The sequence below is a fragment of the Crinia signifera genome, unplaced genomic scaffold (genome assembly GCF_055691185.1).
Source record: "Crinia signifera unplaced genomic scaffold, ASM5569118v1 HAP2_SCAFFOLD_617, whole genome shotgun sequence".
In the NCBI taxonomy this organism is placed as follows: Eukaryota; Metazoa; Chordata; class Amphibia; order Anura; family Myobatrachidae; genus Crinia; species Crinia signifera.
The window spans coordinates 23,959-50,171 of NW_028142511.1; the positions used below are offsets into that span (position 1 = coordinate 23,959).

General features: G+C 46.4%; 15 non-coding genes and 2 pseudogenes across 15 annotated transcripts; all 17 read left to right on the plus strand.

The window, feature by feature from the left end:
• The first annotated feature begins 591 nt into the window (after nucleotides 1–591).
• LOC146055818 (U2 spliceosomal RNA) lies at nucleotides 592–782 on the plus strand. Its single transcript, XR_014468955.1, has one exon. It is a non-coding gene; the product is annotated as a U2 spliceosomal RNA (small nuclear RNA).
• A 1,355-nt stretch (nucleotides 783–2,137) lies between these two features.
• Nucleotides 2,138–2,328, plus strand: LOC146055820 (U2 spliceosomal RNA). The gene has a single exon (XR_014468956.1). It is a non-coding gene; the product is annotated as a U2 spliceosomal RNA (small nuclear RNA).
• Nucleotides 2,329–3,683: 1,355 nt separating this feature from the next.
• On the plus strand, nucleotides 3,684–3,874 carry LOC146055821 (U2 spliceosomal RNA). The gene has a single exon (XR_014468957.1). It is a non-coding gene; the product is annotated as a U2 spliceosomal RNA (small nuclear RNA).
• Nucleotides 3,875–5,229: 1,355 nt separating this feature from the next.
• LOC146055822 (U2 spliceosomal RNA) lies at nucleotides 5,230–5,420 on the plus strand. The gene has a single exon (XR_014468958.1). It is a non-coding gene; the product is annotated as a U2 spliceosomal RNA (small nuclear RNA).
• Nucleotides 5,421–6,775: 1,355 nt separating this feature from the next.
• On the plus strand, nucleotides 6,776–6,966 carry LOC146055824 (U2 spliceosomal RNA). Its single transcript, XR_014468960.1, has one exon. It is a non-coding gene; the product is annotated as a U2 spliceosomal RNA (small nuclear RNA).
• A 1,355-nt stretch (nucleotides 6,967–8,321) lies between these two features.
• Nucleotides 8,322–8,512, plus strand: LOC146055825 (U2 spliceosomal RNA). Its single transcript, XR_014468961.1, has one exon. It is a non-coding gene; the product is annotated as a U2 spliceosomal RNA (small nuclear RNA).
• A 1,355-nt stretch (nucleotides 8,513–9,867) lies between these two features.
• On the plus strand, nucleotides 9,868–10,058 carry LOC146055826 (U2 spliceosomal RNA). The gene has a single exon (XR_014468962.1). It is a non-coding gene; the product is annotated as a U2 spliceosomal RNA (small nuclear RNA).
• A 1,355-nt stretch (nucleotides 10,059–11,413) lies between these two features.
• On the plus strand, nucleotides 11,414–11,604 carry LOC146055827 (U2 spliceosomal RNA). The gene has a single exon (XR_014468963.1). It is a non-coding gene; the product is annotated as a U2 spliceosomal RNA (small nuclear RNA).
• Nucleotides 11,605–12,959: 1,355 nt separating this feature from the next.
• On the plus strand, nucleotides 12,960–13,096 carry LOC146055844 (U2 spliceosomal RNA; annotated as a pseudogene).
• A 1,116-nt stretch (nucleotides 13,097–14,212) lies between these two features.
• LOC146055842 (U2 spliceosomal RNA) lies at nucleotides 14,213–14,388 on the plus strand (annotated as a pseudogene).
• Nucleotides 14,389–15,743: 1,355 nt separating this feature from the next.
• On the plus strand, nucleotides 15,744–15,934 carry LOC146055828 (U2 spliceosomal RNA). The gene has a single exon (XR_014468964.1). It is a non-coding gene; the product is annotated as a U2 spliceosomal RNA (small nuclear RNA).
• Nucleotides 15,935–17,289: 1,355 nt separating this feature from the next.
• Nucleotides 17,290–17,480, plus strand: LOC146055829 (U2 spliceosomal RNA). Its single transcript, XR_014468965.1, has one exon. It is a non-coding gene; the product is annotated as a U2 spliceosomal RNA (small nuclear RNA).
• A 1,355-nt stretch (nucleotides 17,481–18,835) lies between these two features.
• LOC146055831 (U2 spliceosomal RNA) lies at nucleotides 18,836–19,026 on the plus strand. The gene has a single exon (XR_014468966.1). It is a non-coding gene; the product is annotated as a U2 spliceosomal RNA (small nuclear RNA).
• A 1,355-nt stretch (nucleotides 19,027–20,381) lies between these two features.
• Nucleotides 20,382–20,572, plus strand: LOC146055832 (U2 spliceosomal RNA). Its single transcript, XR_014468967.1, has one exon. It is a non-coding gene; the product is annotated as a U2 spliceosomal RNA (small nuclear RNA).
• Nucleotides 20,573–21,927: 1,355 nt separating this feature from the next.
• LOC146055833 (U2 spliceosomal RNA) lies at nucleotides 21,928–22,118 on the plus strand. Its single transcript, XR_014468968.1, has one exon. It is a non-coding gene; the product is annotated as a U2 spliceosomal RNA (small nuclear RNA).
• A 1,355-nt stretch (nucleotides 22,119–23,473) lies between these two features.
• Nucleotides 23,474–23,664, plus strand: LOC146055834 (U2 spliceosomal RNA). Its single transcript, XR_014468969.1, has one exon. It is a non-coding gene; the product is annotated as a U2 spliceosomal RNA (small nuclear RNA).
• A 1,355-nt stretch (nucleotides 23,665–25,019) lies between these two features.
• Nucleotides 25,020–25,210, plus strand: LOC146055836 (U2 spliceosomal RNA). The gene has a single exon (XR_014468971.1). It is a non-coding gene; the product is annotated as a U2 spliceosomal RNA (small nuclear RNA).
• The last annotated feature ends 1,003 nt before the right edge of the window (nucleotides 25,211–26,213 follow it).

The following is a 26,213-nucleotide window of genomic DNA, read 5'->3' on the forward strand; positions in this document are numbered from 1 at the left end:
AGCTTGTGATGTCATAGAGGGCAGATTGTGATGTCACACAAAGGGTCCTGCCACATGAATGCCTGTCCATCTGACTGTCTACTACTACTGCTGCTGAATGGGCTCAAAACAGGAAAGCCGTCATTGCACCTGATTGTGCAAGATTCCTCCTTCTCCTCTGCAGCAGCTAGCTGATTGATTTACTCAGCAGCAGTTCGTCAGGGACACAGGCATGCGGCAGCAAAGAGCGAGGAGACAGCTGGCTGCTGCTGCTTGCCTGTTGGTCGTCTGCCTAGTGGGTGTGTGTCTGTTGACGCGACGTCAACAGACGGGGCGGAGCACATGCAAATTTGGCCTCCTACCCAGCTGAGGCACCCTGCCCGCCCGCCGACGACCTAATCACAAAATCAGTTGGATGGCTACTCGTCCTCCGGTCCCTGTCCAGCACTTCAAGTCCTATTCATACCTGCCGTACAGCCTGGTATCTTTCAGACTGCAACGTCAAAGAAGTGATGTGTGTGTGTTAGATGTGTCCGTGGTGCTGATCTCTTCTCCACCAGTGTTGGTGGCCGAATTCCGGTTTGCGCGCTTTGCTGGGACCCCATTCGGGTTATCGCTTCTCGGCCTTTTGGCTAAGATCAAGTGTAGTATCTGTTCTTATCAGTTTAATATCTGATACGCCCCCTATCTGGGGGCCATATATTAAATGGATTTTTAGAACAGGGAGATGGAAGAAGAGCTTGCTCTGTCCACTCCACGCATTGACCTGGTATTGCAGTACTTCCAGGACCGGTGCACCTTCCTAATCTGTTATCCAAAAAAAGACTATTTCCATTCCTGGCACTTGATTTGGAGTATCAATTGTTTGTGCACCTTTGTATTTAGAAATGCATGCATTTGCTGCTTCAAGGTTTAACCCTTGTGCATAAATACTTTCAAATCCTGCCTCAGTGTATCATTTTGTGACTATTTCTTGACTCCTTGAATTGTACTTTCTGGAATCGAGGCAGTTAATTACTTGACGTGACACTACACTTGATATCAGCATATGCGGCCTAGCCAAAAGACCGGAAGCCTGCCTAAATTAAAGGACTTATCAATCGCTGCGACCTCCCAATAAATATGCAAACGCTATGTGACTTACCTACGATCTTACCACGGAAACATCAACTGGATCAAAGCAATGGAATTTTTGGACCCCCTCCCTCTCGATTTGAAATGGCTTGTTTTTTTTTTTTTTTCTTGATCTCTTATATATTTTTTTTCTTTTCTTTTTGCGCTCTCTTTTCTCTCTCTTTTGTTTTGGGAATTTTTTTTCCTCTTTATTCTCTTTTGTTTTGGGAATTTTTTTTCCTCTTCCATTTTTTTCCAAGCCCAACAATTGATGATCATTGAGAGGGGGATTTAGAAAAAGTATCACTTACCTTCTTCGGACCATCATTTGGGTGGTAACTGCCAATAAAAGAAAACATTGGCCCACCCAGCTCACCTACACATGACTGTCCTGTCTGCCTGTCTGTTCCAAGTGACTGTCTGGCTGTCAGGTTCCGCCGGATTCCGAGTGAGCAGCTTGTGATGTCATAGAGGGCAGATTGTGATGTCACACAAAGGGTCCTGCCACATGAATGCCTGTCCATCTGACTGTCTACTACTACTGCTGCTGAATGGGCTCAAAACAGGAAAGCCGTCATTGCACCTGATTGTGCAAGATTCCTCCTTCTCCTCTGCAGCAGCTAGCTGATTGATTTACTCAGCAGCAGTTCGTCAGGGACACAGGCATGCGGCAGCAAAGAGCGAGGAGACAGCTGGCTGCTGCTGCTTGCCTGTTGGTCGTCTGCCTAGTGGGTGTGTGTCTGTTGACGCGACGTCAACAGACGGGGCGGAGCACATGCAAATTTGGCCTCCTACCCAGCTGAGGCACCCTGCCCGCCCGCCGACGACCTAATCACAAAATCAGTTGGATGGCTACTCGTCCTCCGGTCCCTGTCCAGCACTTCAAGTCCTATTCATACCTGCCGTACAGCCTGGTATCTTTCAGACTGCAACGTCAAAGAAGTGATGTGTGTGTGTTAGATGTGTCCGTGGTGCTGATCTCTTCTCCACCAGTGTTGGTGGCCGAATTCCGGTTTGCGCGCTTTGCTGGGACCCCATTCGGGTTATCGCTTCTCGGCCTTTTGGCTAAGATCAAGTGTAGTATCTGTTCTTATCAGTTTAATATCTGATACGCCCCCTATCTGGGGGCCATATATTAAATGGATTTTTAGAACAGGGAGATGGAAGAAGAGCTTGCTCTGTCCACTCCACGCATTGACCTGGTATTGCAGTACTTCCAGGACCGGTGCACCTTCCTAATCTGTTATCCAAAAAAAGACTATTTCCATTCCTGGCACTTGATTTGGAGTATCAATTGTTTGTGCACCTTTGTATTTAGAAATGCATGCATTTGCTGCTTCAAGGTTTAACCCTTGTGCATAAATACTTTCAAATCCTGCCTCAGTGTATCATTTTGTGACTATTTCTTGACTCCTTGAATTGTACTTTCTGGAATCGAGGCAGTTAATTACTTGACGTGACACTACACTTGATATCAGCATATGCGGCCTAGCCAAAAGACCGGAAGCCTGCCTAAATTAAAGGACTTATCAATCGCTGCGACCTCCCAATAAATATGCAAACGCTATGTGACTTACCTACGATCTTACCACGGAAACATCAACTGGATCAAAGCAATGGAATTTTTGGACCCCCTCCCTCTCGATTTGAAATGGCTTGTTTTTTTTTTTTTTTCTTGATCTCTTATATATTTTTTTTCTTTTCTTTTTGCGCTCTCTTTTCTCTCTCTTTTGTTTTGGGAATTTTTTTTCCTCTTTATTCTCTTTTGTTTTGGGAATTTTTTTTCCTCTTCCATTTTTTTCCAAGCCCAACAATTGATGATCATTGAGAGGGGGATTTAGAAAAAGTATCACTTACCTTCTTCGGACCATCATTTGGGTGGTAACTGCCAATAAAAGAAAACATTGGCCCACCCAGCTCACCTACACATGACTGTCCTGTCTGCCTGTCTGTTCCAAGTGACTGTCTGGCTGTCAGGTTCCGCCGGATTCCGAGTGAGCAGCTTGTGATGTCATAGAGGGCAGATTGTGATGTCACACAAAGGGTCCTGCCACATGAATGCCTGTCCATCTGACTGTCTACTACTACTGCTGCTGAATGGGCTCAAAACAGGAAAGCCGTCATTGCACCTGATTGTGCAAGATTCCTCCTTCTCCTCTGCAGCAGCTAGCTGATTGATTTACTCAGCAGCAGTTCGTCAGGGACACAGGCATGCGGCAGCAAAGAGCGAGGAGACAGCTGGCTGCTGCTGCTTGCCTGTTGGTCGTCTGCCTAGTGGGTGTGTGTCTGTTGACGCGACGTCAACAGACGGGGCGGAGCACATGCAAATTTGGCCTCCTACCCAGCTGAGGCACCCTGCCCGCCCGCCGACGACCTAATCACAAAATCAGTTGGATGGCTACTCGTCCTCCGGTCCCTGTCCAGCACTTCAAGTCCTATTCATACCTGCCGTACAGCCTGGTATCTTTCAGACTGCAACGTCAAAGAAGTGATGTGTGTGTGTTAGATGTGTCCGTGGTGCTGATCTCTTCTCCACCAGTGTTGGTGGCCGAATTCCGGTTTGCGCGCTTTGCTGGGACCCCATTCGGGTTATCGCTTCTCGGCCTTTTGGCTAAGATCAAGTGTAGTATCTGTTCTTATCAGTTTAATATCTGATACGCCCCCTATCTGGGGGCCATATATTAAATGGATTTTTAGAACAGGGAGATGGAAGAAGAGCTTGCTCTGTCCACTCCACGCATTGACCTGGTATTGCAGTACTTCCAGGACCGGTGCACCTTCCTAATCTGTTATCCAAAAAAAGACTATTTCCATTCCTGGCACTTGATTTGGAGTATCAATTGTTTGTGCACCTTTGTATTTAGAAATGCATGCATTTGCTGCTTCAAGGTTTAACCCTTGTGCATAAATACTTTCAAATCCTGCCTCAGTGTATCATTTTGTGACTATTTCTTGACTCCTTGAATTGTACTTTCTGGAATCGAGGCAGTTAATTACTTGACGTGACACTACACTTGATATCAGCATATGCGGCCTAGCCAAAAGACCGGAAGCCTGCCTAAATTAAAGGACTTATCAATCGCTGCGACCTCCCAATAAATATGCAAACGCTATGTGACTTACCTACGATCTTACCACGGAAACATCAACTGGATCAAAGCAATGGAATTTTTGGACCCCCTCCCTCTCGATTTGAAATGGCTTGTTTTTTTTTTTTTTTCTTGATCTCTTATATATTTTTTTTCTTTTCTTTTTGCGCTCTCTTTTCTCTCTCTTTTGTTTTGGGAATTTTTTTTCCTCTTTATTCTCTTTTGTTTTGGGAATTTTTTTTCCTCTTCCATTTTTTTCCAAGCCCAACAATTGATGATCATTGAGAGGGGGATTTAGAAAAAGTATCACTTACCTTCTTCGGACCATCATTTGGGTGGTAACTGCCAATAAAAGAAAACATTGGCCCACCCAGCTCACCTACACATGACTGTCCTGTCTGCCTGTCTGTTCCAAGTGACTGTCTGGCTGTCAGGTTCCGCCGGATTCCGAGTGAGCAGCTTGTGATGTCATAGAGGGCAGATTGTGATGTCACACAAAGGGTCCTGCCACATGAATGCCTGTCCATCTGACTGTCTACTACTACTGCTGCTGAATGGGCTCAAAACAGGAAAGCCGTCATTGCACCTGATTGTGCAAGATTCCTCCTTCTCCTCTGCAGCAGCTAGCTGATTGATTTACTCAGCAGCAGTTCGTCAGGGACACAGGCATGCGGCAGCAAAGAGCGAGGAGACAGCTGGCTGCTGCTGCTTGCCTGTTGGTCGTCTGCCTAGTGGGTGTGTGTCTGTTGACGCGACGTCAACAGACGGGGCGGAGCACATGCAAATTTGGCCTCCTACCCAGCTGAGGCACCCTGCCCGCCCGCCGACGACCTAATCACAAAATCAGTTGGATGGCTACTCGTCCTCCGGTCCCTGTCCAGCACTTCAAGTCCTATTCATACCTGCCGTACAGCCTGGTATCTTTCAGACTGCAACGTCAAAGAAGTGATGTGTGTGTGTTAGATGTGTCCGTGGTGCTGATCTCTTCTCCACCAGTGTTGGTGGCCGAATTCCGGTTTGCGCGCTTTGCTGGGACCCCATTCGGGTTATCGCTTCTCGGCCTTTTGGCTAAGATCAAGTGTAGTATCTGTTCTTATCAGTTTAATATCTGATACGCCCCCTATCTGGGGGCCATATATTAAATGGATTTTTAGAACAGGGAGATGGAAGAAGAGCTTGCTCTGTCCACTCCACGCATTGACCTGGTATTGCAGTACTTCCAGGACCGGTGCACCTTCCTAATCTGTTATCCAAAAAAAGACTATTTCCATTCCTGGCACTTGATTTGGAGTATCAATTGTTTGTGCACCTTTGTATTTAGAAATGCATGCATTTGCTGCTTCAAGGTTTAACCCTTGTGCATAAATACTTTCAAATCCTGCCTCAGTGTATCATTTTGTGACTATTTCTTGACTCCTTGAATTGTACTTTCTGGAATCGAGGCAGTTAATTACTTGACGTGACACTACACTTGATATCAGCATATGCGGCCTAGCCAAAAGACCGGAAGCCTGCCTAAATTAAAGGACTTATCAATCGCTGCGACCTCCCAATAAATATGCAAACGCTATGTGACTTACCTACGATCTTACCACGGAAACATCAACTGGATCAAAGCAATGGAATTTTTGGACCCCCTCCCTCTCGATTTGAAATGGCTTGTTTTTTTTTTTTTTTCTTGATCTCTTATATATTTTTTTTCTTTTCTTTTTGCGCTCTCTTTTCTCTCTCTTTTGTTTTGGGAATTTTTTTTCCTCTTTATTCTCTTTTGTTTTGGGAATTTTTTTTCCTCTTCCATTTTTTTCCAAGCCCAACAATTGATGATCATTGAGAGGGGGATTTAGAAAAAGTATCACTTACCTTCTTCGGACCATCATTTGGGTGGTAACTGCCAATAAAAGAAAACATTGGCCCACCCAGCTCACCTACACATGACTGTCCTGTCTGCCTGTCTGTTCCAAGTGACTGTCTGGCTGTCAGGTTCCGCCGGATTCCGAGTGAGCAGCTTGTGATGTCATAGAGGGCAGATTGTGATGTCACACAAAGGGTCCTGCCACATGAATGCCTGTCCATCTGACTGTCTACTACTACTGCTGCTGAATGGGCTCAAAACAGGAAAGCCGTCATTGCACCTGATTGTGCAAGATTCCTCCTTCTCCTCTGCAGCAGCTAGCTGATTGATTTACTCAGCAGCAGTTCGTCAGGGACACAGGCATGCGGCAGCAAAGAGCGAGGAGACAGCTGGCTGCTGCTGCTTGCCTGTTGGTCGTCTGCCTAGTGGGTGTGTGTCTGTTGACGCGACGTCAACAGACGGGGCGGAGCACATGCAAATTTGGCCTCCTACCCAGCTGAGGCACCCTGCCCGCCCGCCGACGACCTAATCACAAAATCAGTTGGATGGCTACTCGTCCTCCGGTCCCTGTCCAGCACTTCAAGTCCTATTCATACCTGCCGTACAGCCTGGTATCTTTCAGACTGCAACGTCAAAGAAGTGATGTGTGTGTGTTAGATGTGTCCGTGGTGCTGATCTCTTCTCCACCAGTGTTGGTGGCCGAATTCCGGTTTGCGCGCTTTGCTGGGACCCCATTCGGGTTATCGCTTCTCGGCCTTTTGGCTAAGATCAAGTGTAGTATCTGTTCTTATCAGTTTAATATCTGATACGCCCCCTATCTGGGGGCCATATATTAAATGGATTTTTAGAACAGGGAGATGGAAGAAGAGCTTGCTCTGTCCACTCCACGCATTGACCTGGTATTGCAGTACTTCCAGGACCGGTGCACCTTCCTAATCTGTTATCCAAAAAAAGACTATTTCCATTCCTGGCACTTGATTTGGAGTATCAATTGTTTGTGCACCTTTGTATTTAGAAATGCATGCATTTGCTGCTTCAAGGTTTAACCCTTGTGCATAAATACTTTCAAATCCTGCCTCAGTGTATCATTTTGTGACTATTTCTTGACTCCTTGAATTGTACTTTCTGGAATCGAGGCAGTTAATTACTTGACGTGACACTACACTTGATATCAGCATATGCGGCCTAGCCAAAAGACCGGAAGCCTGCCTAAATTAAAGGACTTATCAATCGCTGCGACCTCCCAATAAATATGCAAACGCTATGTGACTTACCTACGATCTTACCACGGAAACATCAACTGGATCAAAGCAATGGAATTTTTGGACCCCCTCCCTCTCGATTTGAAATGGCTTGTTTTTTTTTTTTTTTCTTGATCTCTTATATATTTTTTTTCTTTTCTTTTTGCGCTCTCTTTTCTCTCTCTTTTGTTTTGGGAATTTTTTTTCCTCTTTATTCTCTTTTGTTTTGGGAATTTTTTTTCCTCTTCCATTTTTTTCCAAGCCCAACAATTGATGATCATTGAGAGGGGGATTTAGAAAAAGTATCACTTACCTTCTTCGGACCATCATTTGGGTGGTAACTGCCAATAAAAGAAAACATTGGCCCACCCAGCTCACCTACACATGACTGTCCTGTCTGCCTGTCTGTTCCAAGTGACTGTCTGGCTGTCAGGTTCCGCCGGATTCCGAGTGAGCAGCTTGTGATGTCATAGAGGGCAGATTGTGATGTCACACAAAGGGTCCTGCCACATGAATGCCTGTCCATCTGACTGTCTACTACTACTGCTGCTGAATGGGCTCAAAACAGGAAAGCCGTCATTGCACCTGATTGTGCAAGATTCCTCCTTCTCCTCTGCAGCAGCTAGCTGATTGATTTACTCAGCAGCAGTTCGTCAGGGACACAGGCATGCGGCAGCAAAGAGCGAGGAGACAGCTGGCTGCTGCTGCTTGCCTGTTGGTCGTCTGCCTAGTGGGTGTGTGTCTGTTGACGCGACGTCAACAGACGGGGCGGAGCACATGCAAATTTGGCCTCCTACCCAGCTGAGGCACCCTGCCCGCCCGCCGACGACCTAATCACAAAATCAGTTGGATGGCTACTCGTCCTCCGGTCCCTGTCCAGCACTTCAAGTCCTATTCATACCTGCCGTACAGCCTGGTATCTTTCAGACTGCAACGTCAAAGAAGTGATGTGTGTGTGTTAGATGTGTCCGTGGTGCTGATCTCTTCTCCACCAGTGTTGGTGGCCGAATTCCGGTTTGCGCGCTTTGCTGGGACCCCATTCGGGTTATCGCTTCTCGGCCTTTTGGCTAAGATCAAGTGTAGTATCTGTTCTTATCAGTTTAATATCTGATACGCCCCCTATCTGGGGGCCATATATTAAATGGATTTTTAGAACAGGGAGATGGAAGAAGAGCTTGCTCTGTCCACTCCACGCATTGACCTGGTATTGCAGTACTTCCAGGACCGGTGCACCTTCCTAATCTGTTATCCAAAAAAAGACTATTTCCATTCCTGGCACTTGATTTGGAGTATCAATTGTTTGTGCACCTTTGTATTTAGAAATGCATGCATTTGCTGCTTCAAGGTTTAACCCTTGTGCATAAATACTTTCAAATCCTGCCTCAGTGTATCATTTTGTGACTATTTCTTGACTCCTTGAATTGTACTTTCTGGAATCGAGGCAGTTAATTACTTGACGTGACACTACACTTGATATCAGCATATGCGGCCTAGCCAAAAGACCGGAAGCCTGCCTAAATTAAAGGACTTATCAATCGCTGCGACCTCCCAATAAATATGCAAACGCTATGTGACTTACCTACGATCTTACCACGGAAACATCAACTGGATCAAAGCAATGGAATTTTTGGACCCCCTCCCTCTCGATTTGAAATGGCTTGTTTTTTTTTTTTTTTCTTGATCTCTTATATATTTTTTTTCTTTTCTTTTTGCGCTCTCTTTTCTCTCTCTTTTGTTTTGGGAATTTTTTTTCCTCTTTATTCTCTTTTGTTTTGGGAATTTTTTTTCCTCTTCCATTTTTTTCCAAGCCCAACAATTGATGATCATTGAGAGGGGGATTTAGAAAAAGTATCACTTACCTTCTTCGGACCATCATTTGGGTGGTAACTGCCAATAAAAGAAAACATTGGCCCACCCAGCTCACCTACACATGACTGTCCTGTCTGCCTGTCTGTTCCAAGTGACTGTCTGGCTGTCAGGTTCCGCCGGATTCCGAGTGAGCAGCTTGTGATGTCATAGAGGGCAGATTGTGATGTCACACAAAGGGTCCTGCCACATGAATGCCTGTCCATCTGACTGTCTACTACTACTGCTGCTGAATGGGCTCAAAACAGGAAAGCCGTCATTGCACCTGATTGTGCAAGATTCCTCCTTCTCCTCTGCAGCAGCTAGCTGATTGATTTACTCAGCAGCAGTTCGTCAGGGACACAGGCATGCGGCAGCAAAGAGCGAGGAGACAGCTGGCTGCTGCTGCTTGCCTGTTGGTCGTCTGCCTAGTGGGTGTGTGTCTGTTGACGCGACGTCAACAGACGGGGCGGAGCACATGCAAATTTGGCCTCCTACCCAGCTGAGGCACCCTGCCCGCCCGCCGACGACCTAATCACAAAATCAGTTGGATGGCTACTCGTCCTCCGGTCCCTGTCCAGCACTTCAAGTCCTATTCATACCTGCCGTACAGCCTGGTATCTTTCAGACTGCAACGTCAAAGAAGTGATGTGTGTGTGTTAGATGTGTCCGTGGTGCTGATCTCTTCTCCACCAGTGTTGGTGGCCGAATTCCGGTTTGCGCGCTTTGCTGGGACCCCATTCGGGTTATCGCTTCTCGGCCTTTTGGCTAAGATCAAGTGTAGTATCTGTTCTTATCAGTTTAATATCTGATACGCCCCCTATCTGGGGGCCATATATTAAATGGATTTTTAGAACAGGGAGATGGAAGAAGAGCTTGCTCTGTCCACTCCACGCATTGACCTGGTATTGCAGTACTTCCAGGACCGGTGCACCTTCCTAATCTGTTATCCAAAAAAAGACTATTTCCATTCCTGGCACTTGATTTGGAGTATCAATTGTTTGTGCACCTTTGTATTTAGAAATGCATGCATTTGCTGCTTCAAGGTTTAACCCTTGTGCATAAATACTTTCAAATCCTGCCTCAGTGTATCATTTTGTGACTATTTCTTGACTCCTTGAATTGTACTTTCTGGAATCGAGGCAGTTAATTACTTGACGTGACACTACACTTGATATCAGCATATGCGGCCTAGCCAAAAGACCGGAAGCCTGCCTAAATTAAAGGACTTATCAATCGCTGCGACCTCCCAATAAATATGCAAACGCTATGTGACTTACCTACGATCTTACCACGGAAACATCAACTGGATCAAAGCAATGGAATTTTTGGACCCCCTCCCTCTCGATTTGAAATGGCTTGTTTTTTTTTTTTTTTCTTGATCTCTTATATATTTTTTTTCTTTTCTTTTTGCGCTCTCTTTTCTCTCTCTTTTGTTTTGGGAATTTTTTTTCCTCTTTATTCTCTTTTGTTTTGGGAATTTTTTTTCCTCTTCCATTTTTTTCCAAGCCCAACAATTGATGATCATTGAGAGGGGGATTTAGAAAAAGTATCACTTACCTTCTTCGGACCATCATTTGGGTGGTAACTGCCAATAAAAGAAAACATTGGCCCACCCAGCTCACCTACACATGACTGTCCTGTCTGCCTGTCTGTTCCAAGTGACTGTCTGGCTGTCAGGTTCCGCCGGATTCCGAGTGAGCAGCTTGTGATGTCATAGAGGGCAGATTGTGATGTCACACAAAGGGTCCTGCCACATGAATGCCTGTCCATCTGACTGTCTACTACTACTGCTGCTGAATGGGCTCAAAACAGGAAAGCCGTCATTGCACCTGATTGTGCAAGATTCCTCCTTCTCCTCTGCAGCAGCTAGCTGATTGATTTACTCAGCAGCAGTTCGTCAGGGACACAGGCATGCGGCAGCAAAGAGCGAGGAGACAGCTGGCTGCTGCTGCTTGCCTGTTGGTCGTCTGCCTAGTGGGTGTGTGTCTGTTGACGCGACGTCAACAGACGGGGCGGAGCACATGCAAATTTGGCCTCCTACCCAGCTGAGGCACCCTGCCCGCCCGCCGACGACCTAATCACAAAATCAGTTGGATGGCTACTCGTCCTCCGGTCCCTGTCCAGCACTTCAAGTCCTATTCATACCTGCCGTACAGCCTGGTATCTTTCAGACTGCAACGTCAAAGAAGTGATGTGTGTGTGTTAGATGTGTCCGTGGTGCTGATCTCTTCTCCACCAGTGTTGGTGGCCGAATTCCGGTTTGCGCGCTTTGCTGGGACCCCATTCGGGTTATCGCTTCTCGGCCTTTTGGCTAAGATCAAGTGTAGTATCTGTTCTTATCAGTTTAATATCTGATACGCCCCCTATCTGGGGGCCATATATTAAATGGATTTTTAGAACAGGGAGATGGAAGAAGAGCTTGCTCTGTCCACTCCACGCATTGACCTGGTATTGCAGTACTTCCAGGACCGGTGCACCTTCCTAATCTGTTATCCAAAAAAAGACTATTTCCATTCCTGGCACTTGATTTGGAGTATCAATTGTTTGTGCACCTTTGTATTTAGAAATGCATGCATTTGCTGCTTCAAGGTTTAACCCTTGTGCATAAATACTTTCAAATCCTGCCTCAGTGTATCATTTTGTGACTATTTCTTGACTCCTTGAATTGTACTTTCTGGAATCGAGGCAGTTAATTACTTGACGTGACACTACACTTGATATCAGCATATGCGGCCTAGCCAAAAGACCGGAAGCCTGCCTAAATTAAAGGACTTATCAATCGCTGCGACCTCCCAATAAATATGCAAACGCTATGTGACTTACCTACGATCTTACCACGGAAACATCAACTGGATCAAAGCAATGGAATTTTTGGACCCCCTCCCTCTCGATTTGAAATGGCTTGTTTTTTTTTTTTTTTCTTGATCTCTTATATATTTTTTTTCTTTTCTTTTTGCGCTCTCTTTTCTCTCTCTTTTGTTTTGGGAATTTTTTTTCCTCTTTATTCTCTTTTGTTTTGGGAATTTTTTTTCCTCTTCCATTTTTTTCCAAGCCCAACAATTGATGATCATTGAGAGGGGGATTTAGAAAAAGTATCACTTACCTTCTTCGGACCATCATTTGGGTGGTAACTGCCAATAAAAGAAAACATTGGCCCACCCAGCTCACCTACACATGACTGTCCTGTCTGCCTGTCTGTTCCAAGTGACTGTCTGGCTGTCAGGTTCCGCCGGATTCCGAGTGAGCAGCTTGTGATGTCATAGAGGGCAGATTGTGATGTCACACAAAGGGTCCTGCCACATGAATGCCTGTCCATCTGACTGTCTACTACTACTGCTGCTGAATGGGCTCAAAACAGGAAAGCCGTCATTGCACCTGATTGTGCAAGATTCCTCCTTCTCCTCTGCAGCAGCTAGCTGATTGATTTACTCAGCAGCAGTTCGTCAGGGACACAGGCATGCGGCAGCAAAGAGCGAGGAGACAGCTGGCTGCTGCTGCTTGCCTGTTGGTCGTCTGCCTAGTGGGTGTGTGTCTGTTGACGCGACGTCAACAGACGGGGCGGAGCACATGCAAATTTGGCCTCCTACCCAGCTGAGGCACCCTGCCCGCCCGCCGACGACCTAATCACAAAATCAGTTGGATGGCTACTCGTCCTCCGGTCCCTGTCCAGCACTTCAAGTCCTATTCATACCTGCCGTACAGCCTGGTATCTTTCAGACTGCAACGTCAAAGAAGTGATGTGTGTGTGTTAGATGTGTCCGTGGTGCTGATCTCTTCTCCACCAGTGTTGGTGGCCGAATTCCGGTTTGCGCGCTTTGCTGGGACCCCATTCGGGTTATCGCTTCTCGGCCTTTTGGCTAAGATCAAGTGTAGTATCTGTTCTTATCAGTTGGGTATGGACTGGCCTCTGGCAGAGAATAGAGAAAGGTGAGACTGAGTAGCTGCTCTGATGGGCGGAGGGTGTGGGACCCCTCTGTTTTTTCCCGGGAGTAGTGAAAAGTCTCACTGAGTATCTTCACCTCTGCCTTTGGTAGGAGGTGTTGTTTCCGTAAATCCACTGGTAAGAGGGGGGGAGAAACACTGGGCCTAGTAGTTTGACTCTCTTGACGGGGTTTGTAGCCCCCGAAGGATGAGTCAGCGAAAGGCTCAGTCTAGTATCCAATCCCAGGGAGCGGAGAAAGGTTGGGACTGAGTAGATGGCTCCTGTTCCAGAGGTTCGTAGCCTCTGATGGGGAGACCGCGAAAGGCCCAGCTTAGTACCTTAACCCTGGGAGCGGAGAAACACTGGGACTGAGTAGATTGCTCTTCCGGAGGGGGTGCAGCCCCTAAGGGAGTCTTTCGAAAGGCCCAGTGGAGTACCCATTCCCATGCCAGGGGCTGGAAAATGCCTGCTGGTGAGACGGAGAAAAGCTTGGTCGGACGCTGAAGGGTCGGCTGCCTGGAGTCCGAGGCTGCACTGTGCCCCCGGGGAAACTCGGGGGTGCCGGACATGCACGGGTGATCCCAAGTCACCTTGCACGAATGGCACTTGCACTGCGCACTTCCCTTTAGGTTAGCGCTTCACGTCCTTACCCTGTCCTTTTGGATGGGGTAGGACAATTTTTCACACCCCCCCCCGGCCTTCTGGCTAGGGCCTTATTCTTTTCTTTTTATGATTTGCACGTTTTGCACTCCACGTTTTTCGTTAGTTTGTCACGTTTTTTCATTTGGGTAGTGCGGCTGTCCCTAACGGGCCTTCCGTTCCCCAAACGTGACTGGGACTCTTCACCTTCTGGGGAGAGTCCCGGTTCCCTCGAGGGCAACCCCGAGCCGCAAGGCGGAGGGAAGCCTAAGTCGGGTCTCTCCAAAGCACGGGCTGCGGAGGACCCACCGTCCGAAACCCTTCCGGGGGTGGAGGAAAAGCGGGTCTCTCTAAGCTTCGGCGAAGAGGACCCACCGATCCCTTTTTTCCCTTCCTTGGCCTTATGGTTGAGGGGGGTTAGGGGAACCATGGGGCCTTTCTCCTTTGGGAGAGGGCCACACGTTCGTACGGCTGCCCCCTGTGCACGCGTTTAGTCACGTCACTGGTGGTGGTGGGAGCACACCTCGGGCTCCCTGAGTTTCTTCAAACTCATCTGTTCTTATCAGTTTAATATCTGATACGCCCCCTATCTGGGGGCCATATATTAAATGGATTTTTAGAACAGGGAGATGGAAGAAGAGCTTGCTCTGTCCACTCCACGCATTGACCTGGTATTGCAGTACTTCCAGGACCGGTGCACCTTCCTAATCTGTTATCCAAAAAAAGACTATTTCCATTCCTGGCACTTGATTTGGAGTATCAATTGTTTGTGCACCTTTGTATTTAGAAATGCATGCATTTGCTGCTTCAAGGTTTAACCCTTGTGCATAAATACTTTCAAATCCTGCCTCAGTGTATCATTTTGTGACTATTTCTTGACTCCTTGAATTGTACTTTCTGGAATCGAGGCAGTTAATTACTTGACGTGACACTACACTTGATATCAGCATATGCGGCCTAGCCAAAAGACCGGAAGCCTGCCTAAATTAAAGGACTTATCAATCGCTGCGACCTCCCAATAAATATGCAAACGCTATGTGACTTACCTACGATCTTACCACGGAAACATCAACTGGATCAAAGCAATGGAATTTTTGGACCCCCTCCCTCTCGATTTGAAATGGCTTGTTTTTTTTTTTTTTTCTTGATCTCTTATATATTTTTTTTCTTTTCTTTTTGCGCTCTCTTTTCTCTCTCTTTTGTTTTGGGAATTTTTTTTCCTCTTTATTCTCTTTTGTTTTGGGAATTTTTTTTCCTCTTCCATTTTTTTCCAAGCCCAACAATTGATGATCATTGAGAGGGGGATTTAGAAAAAGTATCACTTACCTTCTTCGGACCATCATTTGGGTGGTAACTGCCAATAAAAGAAAACATTGGCCCACCCAGCTCACCTACACATGACTGTCCTGTCTGCCTGTCTGTTCCAAGTGACTGTCTGGCTGTCAGGTTCCGCCGGATTCCGAGTGAGCAGCTTGTGATGTCATAGAGGGCAGATTGTGATGTCACACAAAGGGTCCTGCCACATGAATGCCTGTCCATCTGACTGTCTACTACTACTGCTGCTGAATGGGCTCAAAACAGGAAAGCCGTCATTGCACCTGATTGTGCAAGATTCCTCCTTCTCCTCTGCAGCAGCTAGCTGATTGATTTACTCAGCAGCAGTTCGTCAGGGACACAGGCATGCGGCAGCAAAGAGCGAGGAGACAGCTGGCTGCTGCTGCTTGCCTGTTGGTCGTCTGCCTAGTGGGTGTGTGTCTGTTGACGCGACGTCAACAGACGGGGCGGAGCACATGCAAATTTGGCCTCCTACCCAGCTGAGGCACCCTGCCCGCCCGCCGACGACCTAATCACAAAATCAGTTGGATGGCTACTCGTCCTCCGGTCCCTGTCCAGCACTTCAAGTCCTATTCATACCTGCCGTACAGCCTGGTATCTTTCAGACTGCAACGTCAAAGAAGTGATGTGTGTGTGTTAGATGTGTCCGTGGTGCTGATCTCTTCTCCACCAGTGTTGGTGGCCGAATTCCGGTTTGCGCGCTTTGCTGGGACCCCATTCGGGTTATCGCTTCTCGGCCTTTTGGCTAAGATCAAGTGTAGTATCTGTTCTTATCAGTTTAATATCTGATACGCCCCCTATCTGGGGGCCATATATTAAATGGATTTTTAGAACAGGGAGATGGAAGAAGAGCTTGCTCTGTCCACTCCACGCATTGACCTGGTATTGCAGTACTTCCAGGACCGGTGCACCTTCCTAATCTGTTATCCAAAAAAAGACTATTTCCATTCCTGGCACTTGATTTGGAGTATCAATTGTTTGTGCACCTTTGTATTTAGAAATGCATGCATTTGCTGCTTCAAGGTTTAACCCTTGTGCATAAATACTTTCAAATCCTGCCTCAGTGTATCATTTTGTGACTATTTCTTGACTCCTTGAATTGTACTTTCTGGAATCGAGGCAGTTAATTACTTGACGTGACACTACACTTGATATCAGCATATGCGGCCTAGCCAAAAGACCGGAAGCCTGCCTAAATTAAAGGACTTATCAATCGCTGCGACCTCCCAATAAATATGCAAACGCTATGTGACTTACCTACGATCTTACCACGGAAACATCAACTGGATCAAAGCAATGGAATTTTTGGACCCCCTCCCTCTCGATTTGAAATGGCTTGTTTTTTTTTTTTTTTCTTGATCTCTTATATATTTTTTTTCTTTTCTTTTTGCGCTCTCTTTTCTCTCTCTTTTGTTTTGGGAATTTTTTTTCCTCTTTATTCTCTTTTGTTTTGGGAATTTTTTTTCCTCTTCCATTTTTTTCCAAGCCCAACAATTGATGATCATTGAGAGGGGGATTTAGAAAAAGTATCACTTACCTTCTTCGGACCATCATTTGGGTGGTAACTGCCAATAAAAGAAAACATTGGCCCACCCAGCTCACCTACACATGACTGTCCTGTCTGCCTGTCTGTTCCAAGTGACTGTCTGGCTGTCAGGTTCCGCCGGATTCCGAGTGAGCAGCTTGTGATGTCATAGAGGGCAGATTGTGATGTCACACAAAGGGTCCTGCCACATGAATGCCTGTCCATCTGACTGTCTACTACTACTGCTGCTGAATGGGCTCAAAACAGGAAAGCCGTCATTGCACCTGATTGTGCAAGATTCCTCCTTCTCCTCTGCAGCAGCTAGCTGATTGATTTACTCAGCAGCAGTTCGTCAGGGACACAGGCATGCGGCAGCAAAGAGCGAGGAGACAGCTGGCTGCTGCTGCTTGCCTGTTGGTCGTCTGCCTAGTGGGTGTGTGTCTGTTGACGCGACGTCAACAGACGGGGCGGAGCACATGCAAATTTGGCCTCCTACCCAGCTGAGGCACCCTGCCCGCCCGCCGACGACCTAATCACAAAATCAGTTGGATGGCTACTCGTCCTCCGGTCCCTGTCCAGCACTTCAAGTCCTATTCATACCTGCCGTACAGCCTGGTATCTTTCAGACTGCAACGTCAAAGAAGTGATGTGTGTGTGTTAGATGTGTCCGTGGTGCTGATCTCTTCTCCACCAGTGTTGGTGGCCGAATTCCGGTTTGCGCGCTTTGCTGGGACCCCATTCGGGTTATCGCTTCTCGGCCTTTTGGCTAAGATCAAGTGTAGTATCTGTTCTTATCAGTTTAATATCTGATACGCCCCCTATCTGGGGGCCATATATTAAATGGATTTTTAGAACAGGGAGATGGAAGAAGAGCTTGCTCTGTCCACTCCACGCATTGACCTGGTATTGCAGTACTTCCAGGACCGGTGCACCTTCCTAATCTGTTATCCAAAAAAAGACTATTTCCATTCCTGGCACTTGATTTGGAGTATCAATTGTTTGTGCACCTTTGTATTTAGAAATGCATGCATTTGCTGCTTCAAGGTTTAACCCTTGTGCATAAATACTTTCAAATCCTGCCTCAGTGTATCATTTTGTGACTATTTCTTGACTCCTTGAATTGTACTTTCTGGAATCGAGGCAGTTAATTACTTGACGTGACACTACACTTGATATCAGCATATGCGGCCTAGCCAAAAGACCGGAAGCCTGCCTAAATTAAAGGACTTATCAATCGCTGCGACCTCCCAATAAATATGCAAACGCTATGTGACTTACCTACGATCTTACCACGGAAACATCAACTGGATCAAAGCAATGGAATTTTTGGACCCCCTCCCTCTCGATTTGAAATGGCTTGTTTTTTTTTTTTTTTCTTGATCTCTTATATATTTTTTTTCTTTTCTTTTTGCGCTCTCTTTTCTCTCTCTTTTGTTTTGGGAATTTTTTTTCCTCTTTATTCTCTTTTGTTTTGGGAATTTTTTTTCCTCTTCCATTTTTTTCCAAGCCCAACAATTGATGATCATTGAGAGGGGGATTTAGAAAAAGTATCACTTACCTTCTTCGGACCATCATTTGGGTGGTAACTGCCAATAAAAGAAAACATTGGCCCACCCAGCTCACCTACACATGACTGTCCTGTCTGCCTGTCTGTTCCAAGTGACTGTCTGGCTGTCAGGTTCCGCCGGATTCCGAGTGAGCAGCTTGTGATGTCATAGAGGGCAGATTGTGATGTCACACAAAGGGTCCTGCCACATGAATGCCTGTCCATCTGACTGTCTACTACTACTGCTGCTGAATGGGCTCAAAACAGGAAAGCCGTCATTGCACCTGATTGTGCAAGATTCCTCCTTCTCCTCTGCAGCAGCTAGCTGATTGATTTACTCAGCAGCAGTTCGTCAGGGACACAGGCATGCGGCAGCAAAGAGCGAGGAGACAGCTGGCTGCTGCTGCTTGCCTGTTGGTCGTCTGCCTAGTGGGTGTGTGTCTGTTGACGCGACGTCAACAGACGGGGCGGAGCACATGCAAATTTGGCCTCCTACCCAGCTGAGGCACCCTGCCCGCCCGCCGACGACCTAATCACAAAATCAGTTGGATGGCTACTCGTCCTCCGGTCCCTGTCCAGCACTTCAAGTCCTATTCATACCTGCCGTACAGCCTGGTATCTTTCAGACTGCAACGTCAAAGAAGTGATGTGTGTGTGTTAGATGTGTCCGTGGTGCTGATCTCTTCTCCACCAGTGTTGGTGGCCGAATTCCGGTTTGCGCGCTTTGCTGGGACCCCATTCGGGTTATCGCTTCTCGGCCTTTTGGCTAAGATCAAGTGTAGTATCTGTTCTTATCAGTTTAATATCTGATACGCCCCCTATCTGGGGGCCATATATTAAATGGATTTTTAGAACAGGGAGATGGAAGAAGAGCTTGCTCTGTCCACTCCACGCATTGACCTGGTATTGCAGTACTTCCAGGACCGGTGCACCTTCCTAATCTGTTATCCAAAAAAAGACTATTTCCATTCCTGGCACTTGATTTGGAGTATCAATTGTTTGTGCACCTTTGTATTTAGAAATGCATGCATTTGCTGCTTCAAGGTTTAACCCTTGTGCATAAATACTTTCAAATCCTGCCTCAGTGTATCATTTTGTGACTATTTCTTGACTCCTTGAATTGTACTTTCTGGAATCGAGGCAGTTAATTACTTGACGTGACACTACACTTGATATCAGCATATGCGGCCTAGCCAAAAGACCGGAAGCCTGCCTAAATTAAAGGACTTATCAATCGCTGCGACCTCCCAATAAATATGCAAACGCTATGTGACTTACCTACGATCTTACCACGGAAACATCAACTGGATCAAAGCAATGGAATTTTTGGACCCCCTCCCTCTCGATTTGAAATGGCTTGTTTTTTTTTTTTTTTCTTGATCTCTTATATATTTTTTTTCTTTTCTTTTTGCGCTCTCTTTTCTCTCTCTTTTGTTTTGGGAATTTTTTTTCCTCTTTATTCTCTTTTGTTTTGGGAATTTTTTTTCCTCTTCCATTTTTTTCCAAGCCCAACAATTGATGATCATTGAGAGGGGGATTTAGAAAAAGTATCACTTACCTTCTTCGGACCATCATTTGGGTGGTAACTGCCAATAAAAGAAAACATTGGCCCACCCAGCTCACCTACACATGACTGTCCTGTCTGCCTGTCTGTTCCAAGTGACTGTCTGGCTGTCAGGTTCCGCCGGATTCCGAGTGAGCAGCTTGTGATGTCATAGAGGGCAGATTGTGATGTCACACAAAGGGTCCTGCCACATGAATGCCTGTCCATCTGACTGTCTACTACTACTGCTGCTGAATGGGCTCAAAACAGGAAAGCCGTCATTGCACCTGATTGTGCAAGATTCCTCCTTCTCCTCTGCAGCAGCTAGCTGATTGATTTACTCAGCAGCAGTTCGTCAGGGACACAGGCATGCGGCAGCAAAGAGCGAGGAGACAGCTGGCTGCTGCTGCTTGCCTGTTGGTCGTCTGCCTAGTGGGTGTGTGTCTGTTGACGCGACGTCAACAGACGGGGCGGAGCACATGCAAATTTGGCCTCCTACCCAGCTGAGGCACCCTGCCCGCCCGCCGACGACCTAATCACAAAATCAGTTGGATGGCTACTCGTCCTCCGGTCCCTGTCCAGCACTTCAAGTCCTATTCATACCTGCCGTACAGCCTGGTATCTTTCAGACTGCAACGTCAAAGAAGTGATGTGTGTGTGTTAGATGTGTCCGTGGTGCTGATCTCTTCTCCACCAGTGTTGGTGGCCGAATTCCGGTTTGCGCGCTTTGCTGGGACCCCATTCGGGTTATCGCTTCTCGGCCTTTTGGCTAAGATCAAGTGTAGTATCTGTTCTTATCAGTTTAATATCTGATACGCCCCCTATCTGGGGGCCATATATTAAATGGATTTTTAGAACAGGGAGATGGAAGAAGAGCTTGCTCTGTCCACTCCACGCATTGACCTGGTATTGCAGTACTTCCAGGACCGGTGCACCTTCCTAATCTGTTATCCAAAAAAAGACTATTTCCATTCCTGGCACTTGATTTGGAGTATCAATTGTTTGTGCACCTTTGTATTTAGAAATGCATGCATTTGCTGCTTCAAGGTTTAACCCTTGTGCATAAATACTTTCAAATCCTGCCTCAGTGTATCATTTTGTGACTATTTCTTGACTCCTTGAATTGTACTTTCTGGAATCGAGGCAGTTAATTACTTGACGTGACACTACACTTGATATCAGCATATGCGGCCTAGCCAAAAGACCGGAAGCCTGCCTAAATTAAAGGACTTATCAATCGCTGCGACCTCCCAATAAATATGCAAACGCTATGTGACTTACCTACGATCTTACCACGGAAACATCAACTGGATCAAAGCAATGGAATTTTTGGACCCCCTCCCTCTCGATTTGAAATGGCTTGTTTTTTTTTTTTTTTCTTGATCTCTTATATATTTTTTTTCTTTTCTTTTTGCGCTCTCTTTTCTCTCTCTTTTGTTTTGGGAATTTTTTTTCCTCTTTATTCTCTTTTGTTTTGGGAATTTTTTTTCCTCTTCCATTTTTTTCCAAGCCCAACAATTGATGATCATTGAGAGGGGGATTTAGAAAAAGTATCACTTACCTTCTTCGGACCATCATTTGGGTGGTAACTGCCAATAAAAGAAAACATTGGCCCACCCAGCTCACCTACACATGACTGTCCTGTCTGCCTGTCTGTTCCAAGTGACTGTCTGGCTGTCAGGTTCCGCCGGATTCCGAGTGAGCAGCTTGTGATGTCATAGAGGGCAGATTGTGATGTCACACAAAGGGTCCTGCCACATGAATGCCTGTCCATCTGACTGTCTACTACTACTGCTGCTGAATGGGCTCAAAACAGGAAAGCCGTCATTGCACCTGATTGTGCAAGATTCCTCCTTCTCCTCTGCAGCAGCTAGCTGATTGATTTACTCAGCAGCAGTTCGTCAGGGACACAGGCATGCGGCAGCAAAGAGCGAGGAGACAGCTGGCTGCTGCTGCTTGCCTGTTGGTCGTCTGCCTAGTGGGTGTGTGTCTGTTGACGCGACGTCAACAGACGGGGCGGAGCACATGCAAATTTGGCCTCCTACCCAGCTGAGGCACCCTGCCCGCCCGCCGACGACCTAATCACAAAATCAGTTGGATGGCTACTCGTCCTCCGGTCCCTGTCCAGCACTTCAAGTCCTATTCATACCTGCCGTACAGCCTGGTATCTTTCAGACTGCAACGTCAAAGAAGTGATGTGTGTGTGTTAGATGTGTCCGTGGTGCTGATCTCTTCTCCACCAGTGTTGGTGGCCGAATTCCGGTTTGCGCGCTTTGCTGGGACCCCATTCGGGTTATCGCTTCTCGGCCTTTTGGCTAAGATCAAGTGTAGTATCTGTTCTTATCAGTTTAATATCTGATACGCCCCCTATCTGGGGGCCATATATTAAATGGATTTTTAGAACAGGGAGATGGAAGAAGAGCTTGCTCTGTCCACTCCACGCATTGACCTGGTATTGCAGTACTTCCAGGACCGGTGCACCTTCCTAATCTGTTATCCAAAAAAAGACTATTTCCATTCCTGGCACTTGATTTGGAGTATCAATTGTTTGTGCACCTTTGTATTTAGAAATGCATGCATTTGCTGCTTCAAGGTTTAACCCTTGTGCATAAATACTTTCAAATCCTGCCTCAGTGTATCATTTTGTGACTATTTCTTGACTCCTTGAATTGTACTTTCTGGAATCGAGGCAGTTAATTACTTGACGTGACACTACACTTGATATCAGCATATGCGGCCTAGCCAAAAGACCGGAAGCCTGCCTAAATTAAAGGACTTATCAATCGCTGCGACCTCCCAATAAATATGCAAACGCTATGTGACTTACCTACGATCTTACCACGGAAACATCAACTGGATCAAAGCAATGGAATTTTTGGACCCCCTCCCTCTCGATTTGAAATGGCTTGTTTTTTTTTTTTTTTCTTGATCTCTTATATATTTTTTTTCTTTTCTTTTTGCGCTCTCTTTTCTCTCTCTTTTGTTTTGGGAATTTTTTTTCCTCTTTATTCTCTTTTGTTTTGGGAATTTTTTTTCCTCTTCCATTTTTTTCCAAGCCCAACAATTGATGATCATTGAGAGGGGGATTTAGAAAAAGTATCACTTACCTTCTTCGGACCATCATTTGGGTGGTAACTGCCAATAAAAGAAAACATTGGCCCACCCAGCTCACCTACACATGACTGTCCTGTCTGCCTGTCTGTTCCAAGTGACTGTCTGGCTGTCAGGTTCCGCCGGATTCCGAGTGAGCAGCTTGTGATGTCATAGAGGGCAGATTGTGATGTCACACAAAGGGTCCTGCCACATGAATGCCTGTCCATCTGACTGTCTACTACTACTGCTGCTGAATGGGCTCAAAACAGGAAAGCCGTCATTGCACCTGATTGTGCAAGATTCCTCCTTCTCCTCTGCAGCAGCTAGCTGATTGATTTACTCAGCAGCAGTTCGTCAGGGACACAGGCATGCGGCAGCAAAGAGCGAGGAGACAGCTGGCTGCTGCTGCTTGCCTGTTGGTCGTCTGCCTAGTGGGTGTGTGTCTGTTGACGCGACGTCAACAGACGGGGCGGAGCACATGCAAATTTGGCCTCCTACCCAGCTGAGGCACCCTGCCCGCCCGCCGACGACCTAATCACAAAATCAGTTGGATGGCTACTCGTCCTCCGGTCCCTGTCCAGCACTTCAAGTCCTATTCATACCTGCCGTACAGCCTGGTATCTTTCAGACTGCAACGTCAAAGAAGTGATGTGTGTGTGTTAGATGTGTCCGTGGTGCTGATCTCTTCTCCACCAGTGTTGGTGGCCGAATTCCGGTTTGCGCGCTTTGCTGGGACCCCATTCGGGTTATCGCTTCTCGGCCTTTTGGCTAAGATCAAGTGTAGTATCTGTTCTTATCAGTTTAATATCTGATACGCCCCCTATCTGGGGGCCATATATTAAATGGATTTTTAGAACAGGGAGATGGAAGAAGAGCTTGCTCTGTCCACTCCACGCATTGACCTGGTATTGCAGTACTTCCAGGACCGGTGCACCTTCCTAATCTGTTATCCAAAAAAAGACTATTTCCATTCCTGGCACTTGATTTGGAGTATCAATTGTTTGTGCACCTTTGTATTTAGAAATGCATGCATTTGCTGCTTCAAGGTTTAACCCTTGTGCATAAATACTTTCAAATCCTGCCTCAGTGTATCATTTTGTGACTATTTCTTGACTCCTTGAATTGTACTTTCTGGAATCGAGGCAGTTAATTACTTGACGTGACACTACACTTGATATCAGCATATGCGGCCTAGCCAAAAGACCGGAAGCCTGCCTAAATTAAAGGACTTATCAATCGCTGCGACCTCCCAATAAATATGCAAACGCTATGTGACTTACCTACGATCTTACCACGGAAACATCAACTGGATCAAAGCAATGGAATTTTTGGACCCCCTCCCTCTCGATTTGAAATGGCTTGTTTTTTTTTTTTTTTCTTGATCTCTTATATATTTTTTTTCTTTTCTTTTTGCGCTCTCTTTTCTCTCTCTTTTGTTTTGGGAATTTTTTTTCCTCTTTATTCTCTTTTGTTTTGGGAATTTTTTTTCCTCTTCCATTTTTTTCCAAGCCCAACAATTGATGATCATTGAGAGGGGGATTTAGAAAAAGTATCACTTACCTTCTTCGGACCATCATTTGGGTGGTAACTGCCAATAAAAGAAAACATTGGCCCACCCAGCTCACCTACACATGACTGTCCTGTCTGCCTGTCTGTTCCAAGTGACTGTCTGGCTGTCAGGTTCCGCCGGATTCCGAGTGAGCAGCTTGTGATGTCATAGAGGGCAGATTGTGATGTCACACAAAGGGTCCTGCCACATGAATGCCTGTCCATCTGACTGTCTACTACTACTGCTGCTGAATGGGCTCAAAACAGGAAAGCCGTCATTGCACCTGATTGTGCAAGATTCCTCCTTCTCCTCTGCAGCAGCTAGCTGATTGATTTACTCAGCAGCAGTTCGTCAGGGACACAGGCATGCGGCAGCAAAGAGCGAGGAGACAGCTGGCTGCTGCTGCTTGCCTGTTGGTCGTCTGCCTAGTGGGTGTGTGTCTGTTGACGCGACGTCAACAGACGGGGCGGAGCACATGCAAATTTGGCCTCCTACCCAGCTGAGGCACCCTGCCCGCCCGCCGACGACCTAATCACAAAATCAGTTGGATGGCTACTCGTCCTCCGGTCCCTGTCCAGCACTTCAAGTCCTATTCATACCTGCCGTACAGCCTGGTATCTTTCAGACTGCAACGTCAAAGAAGTGATGTGTGTGTGTTAGATGTGTCCGTGGTGCTGATCTCTTCTCCACCAGTGTTGGTGGCCGAATTCCGGTTTGCGCGCTTTGCTGGGACCCCATTCGGGTTATCGCTTCTCGGCCTTTTGGCTAAGATCAAGTGTAGTATCTGTTCTTATCAGTTTAATATCTGATACGCCCCCTATCTGGGGGCCATATATTAAATGGATTTTTAGAACAGGGAGATGGAAGAAGAGCTTGCTCTGTCCACTCCACGCATTGACCTGGTATTGCAGTACTTCCAGGACCGGTGCACCTTCCTAATCTGTTATCCAAAAAAAGACTATTTCCATTCCTGGCACTTGATTTGGAGTATCAATTGTTTGTGCACCTTTGTATTTAGAAATGCATGCATTTGCTGCTTCAAGGTTTAACCCTTGTGCATAAATACTTTCAAATCCTGCCTCAGTGTATCATTTTGTGACTATTTCTTGACTCCTTGAATTGTACTTTCTGGAATCGAGGCAGTTAATTACTTGACGTGACACTACACTTGATATCAGCATATGCGGCCTAGCCAAAAGACCGGAAGCCTGCCTAAATTAAAGGACTTATCAATCGCTGCGACCTCCCAATAAATATGCAAACGCTATGTGACTTACCTACGATCTTACCACGGAAACATCAACTGGATCAAAGCAATGGAATTTTTGGACCCCCTCCCTCTCGATTTGAAATGGCTTGTTTTTTTTTTTTTTTCTTGATCTCTTATATATTTTTTTTCTTTTCTTTTTGCGCTCTCTTTTCTCTCTCTTTTGTTTTGGGAATTTTTTTTCCTCTTTATTCTCTTTTGTTTTGGGAATTTTTTTTCCTCTTCCATTTTTTTCCAAGCCCAACAATTGATGATCATTGAGAGGGGGATTTAGAAAAAGTATCACTTACCTTCTTCGGACCATCATTTGGGTGGTAACTGCCAATAAAAGAAAACATTGGCCCACCCAGCTCACCTACACATGACTGTCCTGTCTGCCTGTCTGTTCCAAGTGACTGTCTGGCTGTCAGGTTCCGCCGGATTCCGAGTGAGCAGCTTGTGATGTCATAGAGGGCAGATTGTGATGTCACACAAAGGGTCCTGCCACATGAATGCCTGTCCATCTGACTGTCTACTACTACTGCTGCTGAATGGGCTCAAAACAGGAAAGCCGTCATTGCACCTGATTGTGCAAGATTCCTCCTTCTCCTCTGCAGCAGCTAGCTGATTGATTTACTCAGCAGCAGTTCGTCAGGGACACAGGCATGCGGCAGCAAAGAGCGAGGAGACAGC